Source organism: Anguilla rostrata, chromosome 4 (assembly GCF_018555375.3).
Source record: "Anguilla rostrata isolate EN2019 chromosome 4, ASM1855537v3, whole genome shotgun sequence".
NCBI classification, from domain to species: domain Eukaryota; kingdom Metazoa; phylum Chordata; class Actinopteri; order Anguilliformes; family Anguillidae; genus Anguilla; species Anguilla rostrata.
Genome location: NC_057936.1, coordinates 11575590 through 11580876, shown reverse-complemented (window position 1 = coordinate 11580876; position 5287 = coordinate 11575590). Strand labels below are relative to the sequence as shown.

Sequence of the window (5287 nt, the reverse complement as noted above, 5' to 3'; positions counted from 1 at the left end):
CACAACACAAAAATTATCACTATGAACTGACAACCAGCTTTTGTCTCAAACCCTACCACTTCACTCCCTGTTACCTGCATATTTTAAAACTGTTTGGTAAACTCTCAGGGTACAAACTCAACTTACAAAAGAACAAGCTGTTGTCAGTTAATTGCCCAGCAAGAGAGCTCCCACACTCACCTTTGTAAGTGGGTGGAAGCTGGGTTCCGATACCTAAGAACCTTCTTCACAAAATTCATGTTATACTTCTTCAGCAAAAACTAAAAAGTATAAACTATCAAGATATCACAGATCTTACCATATAGACATATCTTCTTTTTGTATTGCATTGTGGGTCAATAAAACTCAAATATACAGACAGATATACAGTAGTTTTGATAGGTATGCAAACAATAATGAAAGCTGTGTGCTCAGACATTTCCATGGGTTTGGAAAGCATATATATATATATCTTTGGCCAAAACAAGTTTTGGTAATGGATAGTCTAAACAACATTGAAATGTTTTTAAAATGCTCCATTCAATATTTTTTTTCCTAAACTTTAAAATATTTATCCAGACGTGTTACAGTAATGAATCTTTAGATTGGAAATCTACTGAATAAAACAAACAAACAAACAAACAAAAAAAAAACAACCCTAAAATATAAACGTTAAAAACAACTGAATGAACCACATAGTAAGCAGTGTGTGCTTTAATATTAAAATGTTTATTTAAATTTTTTAACACTCTCAGTGAATATGTGCATCATTCCTTACAGACATGGCTTCAGGTGGTTTCATGAATGTTCCACCCACTCAGTATGTTACAGATTTACTGTAGCCTCCATTTCACTCTCTGCTGTTCTGGGAGACTGGGAGTGTTTGATGATCCCTCTCTTTTCCAAAGGGGAAATTTAGTCAAAGTTGCAGTGATCCAAAAGGGGCCCGTTTGCCTTCCTCACATAATTCAATGTGTCGGCCATATGCTTTCACAGATTCCAGTGTGTGTTGCAGCTGGCCAGGTTAGCGTAGCTTCCTGGGTAAATTTGTGGAGCTGGTTGTTCCCTGTAGTGGTGGCTTGACCTCAGCTTCTCTGTGGGTGGTGTAGAGACTTGTCGGCTCACTGCAGTTGCATGGATGAGACTTTCCTTTTGGGGAGTGAGCAAGAGGAAGAGCCTGAAAAAGCTGGCTTTCCAAACGAGAGTACTTTTCAGTGAGCCCTGCAATCTTTAGCCCCTTTTGAAAACAGATTTTTGAAAAATGACTAATGTCGAAATGCCAAATAATGTACATTTATCGATAAATGAAAGACCACTTGCCAAGAAAAGCACTGGTCACAGTGATGCACAGACTGATCTGCAAGTGTTCTTGCTGTGTCACAAGACTGCCATTGACTAATGTGCCTGCAAATAGGTTCATTTGTACACAAGTAGGTACTTTTGCTTTCATTTCATCATGCTGCTCCCTTGGAAATTTGCTTCTCATGGAAATGTGCTGATTTCAGATGGATCTGGACCTAGTACAGTCAGAGTGGGAGGAAAGGAAAGTGACTCATTTCAGTTTAATGCCAAGGTTTTTGAATCAGTGATAAAGTAAATCTATGTCTTGAGTAATTGCATATGCCATTTCTGGGTTTATGCTATGTTTAGTTGAGGATCCACTGTACTGCTATACATATAGTATCACAAGAGTTGTACCAAAAACACACAAGGCACAGAAGTTACTTGTATCAAATACAGTACAACCAAAGCATTAATTTTTCAAATACGGTTCAAGGGTGTAGGATTAAAACAGTCTAAAGTCTAAAACACAGGTCTTAAGCATAAGGTATAGCTTTCAACCAAGTCAGGAAGCAGTCTCATGGACTCATGTCTGCAATTGATTAAAACTGCTTGCGGTAATCAGTCCCATTCAAGGTTGGGAATGCTTTAACAAAAGGTATTTTGTATATGACTACAGCTTCCTACATCATATGAATAAACAATTCAGTGGCTGATGTAGAAGAAAACAAAGAAAGAACCGATTTCCATTATATGAATTACACACTAACCCCAAGGTAAGCAATCAGGGAAATTAAAGGTGTGCAGTAATTATACCTCCACACACCAAAATAGATATACAACTCATGGTGATTTGCTGGGAATGAAAGAAAATCTAAATAAAACCAGCTCAAGGATGAGCGTGCCTAAACACATTGGTCTACACTCTAAAGATTCTTTCAGAAAAGCTGCTTACCAACATCAAGCTCAGGGGTAAGACTTAAGAACAGTCAAAAGACAGGCACAGGTCAAAGCACAGTTGGGGCACTCACACAGATTAGGGTACGGCACTCAGCTGTAAAAAAAAAAAAAAAAAAAAATTAAACTCAGCATTCACGCTCAGTTTTAACAGCAATAAAGCAGTCCTAAACTCCTTTCAAACCCAGTTCTGATGCTTCCTTTTATATTCTCCCAACGAGCTGTAATTATGGTCAGGTGCAGTCAGTGGGGGGTGGAGCTGAAGTGAACATTGGTACCACCTCTGTGGAATACTCGCCTTCAGTGACAGTTCCCCCTGCTGCAATACTTCATGTACAGTACTGGTACAAATTATAGAAACACTGCATTTAGAAACAGAGTTTGATGATTAATGCAATGTTTTGCAACAATTTCTATTTATAATTCCTATATAATTAACCAGTCCAATGTATCTTACTTTTAGTAATTCTTATCACCTGCTTGTATTTCTTTGTCCAGCATTTTTCTACATAAAATGATAATATTCATGCAAAGAAAATGCATGTTTTTTTATTTATTTATTTTTTTAGCTTGTAAACTTTATTTCAAATTACTGATGGTCACATAAGAACTTCACTCTTTCAAATACATTTTTACAAAGAAAATGGCTCAGAGGAACAGCAACAGAAAAAGGGCGCAAATAAAAAAAGATTTAAGCAGAGTGCTTCCATAATGTATATGTGAATTGTGTACATACACTAGTTATACCCTGGAAAATGTATGGAAGTGGACGGTAATGGATCAATGGTGCATCCATTTATGTGTGTAAATAAATAAATAAATGTTATGTAATGTGTGAGGTCTGTGTTGTGTTTTAGGCTTTGGTGCATGTTTTGTGTTTTTAAATTTATTTTATATTAAATTAAAACGACTGAGAAGTTGTTAATTATGTATTGCTATTTGTTATAAATGGAGTAAATATCTCCTCCTGGAGTTCCTTAGGCCCACAGAAGTGAATATGTATGACCCGAGGACTGATTCCTTAAGGTCTTGAAAAGAAGTTTCGCGTAGACTACGATTAGCATTTTTTTGTGGCAAACTTGTACTTTTTTTTTTTACTTATGCTGTTATTTATGTTAATTAAAGTAAGAATATGATGTGTAAATGAATGTGGCAGTACTAATTATGAATATTATTACCCTAAGGAATGGAGGGATATACTTATACTTTGTCGTTTGTGATTTAAATTTGTCAGTGAAATAAAATATAATTCCAGAACTGAGCGAGCAATGCAAATCAGTCACCATCCTCAATTCCACGGGGAAGAGGAGATATCATTATTGCACTGTAGGAAACACCCCTATGGTTGCATCCAGCAGATCTTCAGAAGCAACTGCATTGGACTGGATGTTGCAAGTGAGATGCAATGCAGGCAAAAAAACCTCTAGTTTTACATAGATGCACGTCAAACGTACCTCATCTCAGACCCATCTTAAAGCTCAGAGCAGCACCAAATCACTGGGGTACACGCTTGCAGTCTGTCAATGGGGAAGTAGCCTTGAAGGTGTAGAAAGGACAATCATTCAAAGAACAATGCCTGGAGAAAAAAGGTGGCATATACATGCAAATACATCTGGCTCTCATAACTGACATGTTCATTTTTACTGCATATAGGACGCAGTGTATGTAACTCAGTGTTATGCATATCCGTCTAAATACATTAGAAAACTGGCTCAATTACTTGTCTACTATGTACAGGGATCTCAGACTCAGTTCCTGGAGGGCCACTTGTGTCTGCTGGGATTTGATGGGGTCCTGCACTTAAGTCCTTAATTTAAGTCATTGATTGGGCAAAGTCTGCACACCTTACATCCAAGGCCTACATTGGCTGCCGATTGAAAGGAAATCACAAAACCCAGCAGACTGTAGCCCTCCAGGATTGAGGTTGGAGTCCCCCTGACTATGTACATTCATGTACAAAATAAAATATCAGTTATCCTTTTCTGAATCTCATAGGCACTGAGTTTAAATGGGCAAAATTTAACCATAACAAGGTATTCTATTCAGAAAGTTTTTTTTCCTCCACACATTCAACTGCCAATCAATTATACTGCAAAGGAATGGTATTCTATATCTCAAACCATTTAACTTAAAGAAAAACATCAGATAAACCAAGTGTGGCCTTGCCATTTTTCCTGTTAGCAGGATTTATATCAACGCCAAATTAGTCTGCATAGATCCACTCCTTTCCTTTTGAATAGTCTATGATCATGCACGCATAGCATGGGAAAGCCTGAAATTAGGAGTCCACTGCATGATGGCCTGGGACTTTGGTAAACATGGTCTGAGCAGGCGGGCAGCGAACGGCACAAATGCCAGACTCGATTGACCCGAAAATTCCAATGAGCTGCATCAAAATTACAATCCGCTGTACGATATTGACTGACACACCCCCAGCAGCGCCTGACCTCCCACTTCGGCGCACGGCGAGTCACAAAATTACCAAATGGCTCAGGCACGTCAAAATCCAAGACAAAAATACCACTTTGCCATGGGCTGTCCGGAAAATAGAGCTCTTAATATCAGTGGCATACCATGATAGAACCTAGGCCTTCAGCAACCTGGTAATATGTTATTTCCTGTAACGTACAGAACATTACATGCATACTCTCTAACTTTGTTATGCACCTCAAAGCATTAATATCAATGCAATTGACTATCACACCTTTTTATTCTTACACTTATACTGCATGCTTCTGACAGCATGAGGGTGGTTTATACTGCAGTTTGAACTGTTATGTGGAAATGAAGGGGCTGGTGCCAATTGGGTAGAAGAGAGAGAGAGTTGGTATTAGTTTTGCTTTAATTTGAATGTCTTTGAAGGTGGTTTATGTCATGGAGGAAGTAGATATTGTAGCATTGGGTTACCTGAGGCTTGGCACAGACATGGGAAGCTTAGAGTGCCATGTACATTAGAAACAGAGAGTCGATTCAAGGGATTAAGGCAAAATATGCAAGCGTGTTGTCAGAGATTGGAACAGCAACAATAAGCTTACAAGTCCATAAAAATGCAGTCTTATTCCAAAACAGC

The 5287-nt window shown here is 38.2% G+C and overlaps 1 long non-coding RNA gene across 3 annotated transcripts; it reads right to left on the bottom strand.

Moving 5' to 3' along the window:
* Positions 1-687: 687 nt before the first annotated feature.
* Positions 688-3787, bottom strand: LOC135252498 (uncharacterized). Of its 3 annotated transcripts, XR_010329422.1 has the most exons (4): positions 3672-3787; positions 2216-2314; positions 1418-1496; positions 688-1128 (listed from the first exon to the last, which is right to left on the bottom strand). It is a non-coding gene; the product is annotated as an uncharacterized LOC135252498 (long non-coding RNA). The 3 variants fall into 3 exon arrangements; XR_010329421.1 differs by lacking the exon at positions 3672-3787 and having other exon boundaries at positions 2292-2405; XR_010329420.1 differs by lacking the exon at positions 3672-3787 and having other exon boundaries at positions 2216-2404.
* Between the last annotated feature and the right edge of the window lie 1500 nt (positions 3788-5287).